This window comes from Pinus tabuliformis, chromosome 9 (assembly GCF_031772625.1).
Source record: "Pinus tabuliformis cultivar Carrire ecotype Pingquan chromosome 9, CPIR1, whole genome shotgun sequence".
Lineage (NCBI taxonomy): Eukaryota > Viridiplantae > Streptophyta > Pinopsida > Pinales > Pinaceae > Pinus > Pinus tabuliformis.
In genome coordinates, this window is record NC_142307.1 from 1549724327 (window position 1) to 1549733075 (window position 8749).

Genomic DNA, 8749 nt, shown 5'->3' on the forward strand with positions numbered 1-8749 from the left:
GGAAATTCATACAAGTCAAGTCACAAGCACACGATGCCTCCACCTAACAACTAGGAGTCCAGAGAGCACAATGTCTCCACCCAAACAACACTTCACGAAATCCAGACCATGCAATGCTCCACCCAACGATGACTATAGGAATCTAGAGCCTATGGTGTCTCCACCCAATTTACACTACAATAATATGGAGCCCACGATGCCTCCACCTAATAGCTTTCACGAGAATCCAGACTCCACCTTCAAGGTCTCCACCACTAAAAACACTAAGAGAAGTCCCAAGGTACCTAGTGTCTCCACCTACTAAACAGGAGTCCAAATTCCATTATTGCTCTACCTTCTCAATCACTACAACTTCGCCTTTCTTAAATTTTCCTCAGTTAGCTTCCACGCCTAAGCTTACGTTGAGCTTCCTCCAATGCTTCACATGCACTAATCATGTGCAGTGTTTCTTGTTGTAGTGTTATCTCCATGCCTAGGTCTTCTCGTTCACTCTGGAGCATGTTTGTGCTTCTCTCTTCCCACCCTGCATCTCCTTGTCCAACTAATGGATGAATCCATTTTTTTCTTGTATGTTTGTTCTATTGCATGTTAGCCAAGTCCAACACGTCCCATAGGACTGGCTTTTCCTTTTCTTAGGAACCCTTACGCCAGTTTTAATGCTCGTACAACTTATTTTAAATGTAATAGGGATATAGTGGAGATTAATTGCAACATGCAAATTTTGGATATTTCCCCAAGCCATTCCCAAACAGCTTCACCCCCCAGACTCTGAATATGTGTCCCCTTTCCTCAATCCAGTCATCATTTATAATTTACATAAATTTACAAGAATAACTCACACAATAATATTTACATGAGGGGTGGCAAAAAGGGTTGTTACAAAACTAGCTTGGGTTTGTTTGGTTCTTAGATCCAAAGGTGGGAATGTTTGCATGCACTTAGATTTGTGTGGAGGTGGGTCTAGAAAAGGGATTCCCAAATACTACTCTCCTCACTTTCAATAACTAGAAGAATGTTTAATAGTTAGACCATAAACAATTCCCATTCAAAAGTAAGTCTTATCACATATATGGTCATTATGTGAAAGATTGTAAGAAGAACCAAATTCATGTCTTAATAGCTCATGACAAAGATGACTGATGACAAACTATTAAAAAAATGAACACAACTCGAGGATCAATACATAACCAAGTGATTCCTATAACCTCCAAGTAACATATCACAATAATCTTGGCTATAGCAATCCATTCCAAGGTATATGCATCAACACTAATGTTTTCTTACATCATAACTACAACAATATCTAATACCCAAATTATAAGTCGACCTATGTCCTCAAAAAGATTTGAAGTTTTATCATGGGAAGAAGAAGTGATATGTTGTAAAGGTATGTTCCTTCATTGGATGAAGTGGATACTTTAGTTCTCACCCCTCAAGATTTCCAACCCTTTATCTTTTAGGCAATCCCTATCAAAATCTAAAGGAAGATATAGTTTCAAACAAGCAAGAGGAAATTAATTATACCACAGTGAAATCCATTTTCAAAGCAAGTGGTGTCCTGACTAGTGAGAAAACTTTGTAGTAGTTTGAAAAGGAAAACACAAAAGATGAATGACCACAAAAAAGTAGTTAGGAAGCTAGCTAAGACAAAAGAGAGAAAGTGACAAATGAAGAGAAAACATTAGACATTCAAACTACAATAGAAAACTTTCAAGGGGAAAGCGACAAAGCCATGTCCTTGAAGAGTTTAATGTATCAAGTACATATGCACTCTCTTGGAGGTAATATTGGGACCCCCAATCTTGAATAATGATTGTAGTCACATAAAATTCCATAAACCTTGATAACAATTCCAAAGAAGAAACTCTGAAAGATACAATCAAGGATAAAAACCCATCAATGGTCCTCATATAGGAGACCAAGCTTGGAAAGAAGCAATGGAAAATGTGCACTAAAATGGTGATTAATGCCAACACTGGGAGGAGTATGTACTCTATGGGGTCCCTCCCAAATTATATTAGATTTCTCATAATGTACTTTCCATTGGATTCTAACTTGTCTCATGCATCGAGCATTAGGTTTGTTATTTCGTATTTTCAACATTTATATGCAAGTATATCTTTGGGCATCCTTGCAGGAAAATAAAACATTGAAACCACTGTGAATATCACAATGGTTGGATATTCCAACACAATTTTTATTAAGCAAAGAAAATCAAGGAGATAGTATTATGCATGGATGATTAATAGTTCAATCTTGGTTGATGTTTGACATTTGAGTCAAAATTGATTCCTACTCAATTTATACTAGTGCTTGGCCTAGAGATAAGGTTGATTCCCATTTAGTATATTGTTTTAAATCACAGTCTTACAAGTAAATGGTATAAGAATCATCATTCCAAAACAAACTCGAAAAACACAAAAAAAACAACAACAACAAAAAACACAAAAGATGAAAGACCACAAAAAAGTAGTTAGGAAGCTAGCTAAGACAAAAGAGAGAAAGTGGCAAATGAAGAGAAAACATTGAACATTCAAACTACAATAGAAAAATTTCTAGGGGAAAGCGATAAAGCCATGTCCTTGAAGAGCTTAATATATCAAGTACATATTCACTCTTTTGGAGGTAGTCTTGGGACCCCCAATCTTGAATAATGATTGTAGTCACCTAAAATTCTATAGACCTTGATAACAATTCCGAATAAGAAACTCTTAAAGATACAATCAAGGCTAAAAACCCATCATTGGTCCTCATATAAGAGACCAAGCTTGGAAAGAAGCAATGGAAAATGTGCACTAGAATGGTGATTAATGCCAGCACAGGGAGGAGTATGTACTCTATGGGATCCCTCCCAAATTATATTAGATTGCTCATAATGTACTTTCCATTGGATTCTAACTTGTCTCATGCATCGAGCATTAGGTTTGTTATTTCATATTTTCAACATTTATATGCTAGTCTATCTTTGGGCATCCTTGCGAGAAAATAAAACATTGAAACCACTGTGAATATCACAATGGTTGGATATTCCAACACAATTTTTATTAAGCAAAGAAAATCAAGGAGCTAGTATTATGCATGGATGATTAATAGTTCAACTTGGTTGATGTTTGACACTGGAGTCAAAATTGATTCCTACTCAATTTCTACTAGTGCTTGGCCTAGAGATAAGGTTGATTCCCATTTAGTATATTGTTTTAAATCACAGTCTTACAAGTAAATGGTATGAGAATCATCATTCCAAAAAAAAAAACCCACCAACAACAACAACAACAACATTGTTTTTTCAAATTCCCTAAAAACATTTCAATAAAATATTTTGCATCTCAAATCATCACAATCAAACCCCAATTAATGGACTCCCACTATGGTTATGTCAGGATCCCATTGCTACCACCCCATTATTGTCATACCATATTATGAACAAAAAAAATGTTCATCAAAATTTTCTAGCATGTTTGGTTGACAATTTTACTAAAATAAAGTTGGGACAACAACAACAACAACATTGTTTTCTAAATTTCCTAAAAACACAATTCAATAAAATATTTTGCACCTCAAATCATCACATTCAAACCCCAATTAATGGACTCCCACTATGGTTATGTCAGGATCCCATTGCTACCACCCCATTATTGTCATATTATATTATGAACAAAAAAAATGTTCATTAAAATTTTCTAGCATGTTCGGTTGACAATTTTACTAAAATAAAGTTGGGAAAATCCTATTCCGAGAGACCATATGGCCATGTTTTTAGAATATATTTCTACCTAAAATAACCCTTGGAACATAGTTTCTAATCCAACTTGAATATCACACAAAAATGTTATGGTCAAAACACTCACTCATTGTCAAACAAGAAATTTATGAATAGTGTTGGAACAATCATTTTTTGGATTGCCTAAATGGACAATATTCAAAACATGTTCTATGGTATATTTTCATATCAATATAGTTTACAAAGCAATTTGAATCAATCCATTTGAATATCTTACGAGAAAGTTATGCCTGAGATACTAACTACATGTCCTAAATCTGCACTACTTAAAACTTTGTTTTTTAGTCCATTCACTGCTATATTTCACTCATGAATTCTTCTTACATTCAAAACCTATTTTTGGTGGAGATACTCACATGAATATACTTTCATTTCCAATTTGAATTATATCGAACAATCATCAAATGAAAAATTTACACATAAATTAGTGACTATTGGCCCGGGATGAAGAACAAAAACAACTCTATCATATAGGTTGTTCCACAACATGTTTGGCACATCATTTCATGGAATTTTAAAAACTTATTTATATTGGAGATAATTTAATGAATTTGATTTCAGCTCCAATTGGAATAATTTCAATCCATTAACAATAAAAAAAGTTACACCTAAAATAGTAATTGTTGGTCTATGTCTGGATTTGAAAACAACATCATTATGCAGGTTGTTCCTAAACAAATTTGACACAACATCTCATGGAATATTCAAAAAATGTTTCTTAAAAACATGGACCTTTGAGTATAGTTTCATTTTGCTTTGGAATCACTTTAATTGGACATTAGACAAATAAAGTATTAGCAAAACACCATTGGATAGCCTAACTGACCAACACTCCTCAGCAAGTAAAAAAAAATGAATTTCCTTGTGTGAAAATTTTTATACTAACTTGTGGAATTCAGGAGGATCACTTTAGGTAGATCCACAAAATTATCTTCAAACAAAGGTAGATCCCATGTGTTGCAACATTATCAAGTGCAATTGTTGTAACTCGTTGAGGCAACTTGTTGCTACAACACATTCTTGAAACTTGCAACTACAACTCCAACACCTATTGTTGCAACACCTATAGAGTTTGTATTTCTTTGGATCTATTTTATTACTACTATTTGTGAATTTTTTCATATGTTTTGATAAAGAAAGATTGGTCACCTTTCTTCTCCCAAGATCTCATGTCTTATTGCACGTAAGTGCTAGTTTTTGCAGATCAAGAAGGTCAATCCATAGATAGGGAGTTGTTAAGGACAAAATTCCATGCAAAAGAGAATACCCTATAGACATTATAACAGGGGATTTATAGTCCTTACAAGGACAATGATTTGAAGATCAAAATCATAGAAGTTTGGCCCAATAGTGTCTCAACTAAAAACAAAGACAAAAATACTTCTCCATCAAAGTCACAAATCGATCAAGCAGAATTTATGTAAAGACGAAGTGGAAGACCATTCTTCCATAAATCAAGTCCCATCACAACATTGTCAATTCCTTTCAATGAGGCCTACTATTCATCTTGTTCATTCATCAGAACTATTGTATGCCTATGCATTTTGCTCCTTTCCAGTTCAAAGTATTTACATGTGGAAGTTTATGAAGTTCTTGTGTTTATGTGGCTACCCTTGAAGCCTAATCTTTTTCACTACCACTAAATCACAAATTCAGCCTCATCATTTCCCACTTCTTGCTCAGACAATCCTTAACCCATGTAATAAAGTGGCTTAGCTCACTTTTATGACTAAGGTGTTAAAGTGGTAAGAGACTTAAAAAAATATGGGTAAGCGTTGCGGAAACCCTAGCAATGGCATCTGAAACATTAACAATTGCTATCCTCTAATAAATTTTATCCTTCTGCAATGGTGCTTTGGTTTCTCAGCATTAGTGGCATCCTGGCAATTTTTATCTAGTGTTGTGAGTCTCTCTATTAAGGTAGGTTTATGATTCCTTCAATCATTGATTTGCACTTTCTTTCAATTATTAAGGCAATTTTCGGTAGGGTGGGTCTTTCCTTTGGTGGAGGGTCCCTTTTGCATCTTTGTTAGAGAAATTTTATACTTTAATACATTTTCCAGTGGTTATGGGTGCATTGGATTTTCCTATTCCATTTGGGTATTCTTGGAGTTTTTGATTATCCTTGGTGGTTGTTCAAGATTGTCATCTTTTCGATCTAGAAGTGATGCTAAGGAGTCTTGGGGGAGCCTGACGATGCCATTCCTATCTTTCGCAGATCTTTCGAAATCCACTCTAATATTTCTTATTTCTTGTTTGATTTCTCATTGTCGGTCTCTCTCCTACCCTTTCCTCATGGGAAAACTAGTTTCCCTCAGCCATCTGGAGTTTATGTGGGGTTCGTCGTCGACAACATCAACATTCATGTATCTAATGCAGTACAAAGATTTTCTTATGATATAGGGTGATCTTATTCCAAGGCTTTATCTCTTGAGGGTGTGACAGATTATTTTGGTGTCCCTAGGGTGCGAGATCCTTCTGTAGGGGATTCTCCTTAGTCTTAAGCCCTAAAGCGAATGTAGGAGGTCTCTTCTCCTCGTCAGAGAGATCATTCTCTCCCAACACAAAATTATGTTCGGTCAGGGAAGCATGGCGAAGTGGCAAGAGATAGGCGACTTCAAAAAGTTATAAAAGCAAGTGAGTCAAAGCCCTCTTTACCTCTTGGTGTAGATGTTAATCTAATCAGGTTTTCAAGCTCAGTGCAGAGGATGTTGGTGGGTATAATTTTTTACATTTATTTCTCCCAAGAAAGCATTTTATCATGGGTTCAATCAACTTGGAAGCCCCTTCTTAGATATACTCTAAGATTAGCCTTTTGGCTAATGAATAGATGGATTTTCATTTTTTGCGGGAGGAAGACCTGTTTAAAATCTTGTCCAAACCTTGGGTTTTCGGTAAAGGTTTTCTTTGGACCCAAAGGTGGCATGTAAGCTTTAAACCCAACAAACAAGAAACCTTGCCTTAAATATTTTTAGGTTAAATTACTTGGTTTTCCTCTTGAGCTATGGATGAGGAATATTTTTTTTCATGTTGCCAATGTGATGGTGAAGTTTATTTATTTCGACAATAAATCTTTAATGGAGTTTGATAAGCGTGTATCCTGGGCTTTAATGGAAATGGAATCAGAGGCTAATCTTCTTGAGAAACTGATTATTTCATGTGGTGGCAGAACTTATGTCCAACCCTCGGTCTACTAAAAAACCCCTTTCAGGTGTCTCGGCTTCCACCAAACTGATCATATTTGCAAATTTTCCTCATCGTCGGAGGGTCTCGGGTCACAAGACGAAGTCCTTCCAAGATATGGAGGAATTTATCCCACCTCGAGGTGGGATTTCAAAGTCGTCCAACAAGGTGGAGGCCCCTCCTGGGTCTTCTAAGGACACTATTTATGGTATGAATCCATTGAATGTATTCATGTCAGTCTCAATTCGGGGCATCTAGAGCCTTCCTATCTCCTACCTCATTCTACGAAGCTGCGTTCAGATGTGAATGTCACCTCAAGCTATTCTTTGCAGGAACCTTTGGCTTCAAACGCTTTCTCTACCTATGTAGATCCTGTGCAAGACTCTTTTATTTCAATTCTTTCTCCTAAATGTTAGTTCCAGTGTTCGCAGCCTGTCACCAGGGATCAACATGAGCTCTTACTATGTTTGGTTTTGTTAGATGTTTTGCACATGATTTTCAACACAAAACATGTCACAAGTGTGTCCATCAGAAGAAGCTCGAAAAATATTTCCAACGGTATATCACACTCCCGTAACTGGTTCCTGGATTAGAAGAAATGAATGAGTGATTCTTGGTTATGCATGTTTTGAGGTCAGTTGCTGCACACAATGACAAGTTTAGTTCAAAATCAGTTTCTAAAAGAATGGTAAGGAATTTTTCAAAAGTGAAAGATTTTTTTGTTCATCACATACCAAATAACAAAAACCTCCTTCAGTTTATGCACAGGTGCTACTATGTGGGAGATATAGAATGATATTTGGAGCCTACATTAAAACAAAGCAATTTTTTCATATTTTTCACTGTTTTAGTTATTTTAGTGCGAGTCTATTTTACAACAGATGGAAAGTAAGTTTGCAAAACCCAAGGAGGTTTTTGTTAATCATGAGCCATATAATAAGAACCTTTTTTAATTTATTCACAGGTGTCATGGATTGGGATATTTGACTAGATCTTTACAGCTCATTTTCACAGATTTATATTTTTAATGATTTTCTGTTTTAGAGATGATTTTGTGGAACATATTGCGAGCTACTGGAAACGAATTTCCAAAATTTGAGAGAGGTTTTTCTCCAACATGACATTATCTACAAAAACCTCTTTCAATTTTGTAACAGGTGCTATGGTTTAGGAGATACGAGTTCATATTCAAAACCTATTTTCAGAAATTCGGCCCAAGTTTAATGTAACTAATTCTATTTTGAAGAAAATTGTTGAGCTCAATCCCTTAGTACAAGGATGAGAAAATGTATATATTTCATTAATTTCATAGTGCAGGGGTTGGATTTTGGTAGAGGTTGGACTTTTGAGGAAGAAAAGAACTTCATTGTACACTCATATTTCATTTTTGGCTTAAGGAATTGAGACCAGGATTTACAGCACTCCTTGGGATTCATGTGGCAATTTGTCTTGGTACAGTGCTTCTCTTTGTAATTGTGAATTTGTTTATGTGATTGCATGCCATTATCTATCTTATTTTCTTCTGAACTAAACAAACAAGAGTGTAAGTAGAATCCACTGAAAGTGCAGTGCTCTACTTGAAGTTTGCTTTAGTTATTTGATGTTTTCAGCTGTTTGGGGACGATTCATGATTGTTCTTGCCCTCTTCAACACTTCACCTGTCGTTTCCTTCCACCTCACTCAAATTTAAGTGCCAAAACGATTTCCTACCTTGCCCCATCGAGATCTCTGCAGAACTGAGCCTCAATCCCTGCACCAAAAAATGTGTATTTCCCTTTGAGCCAA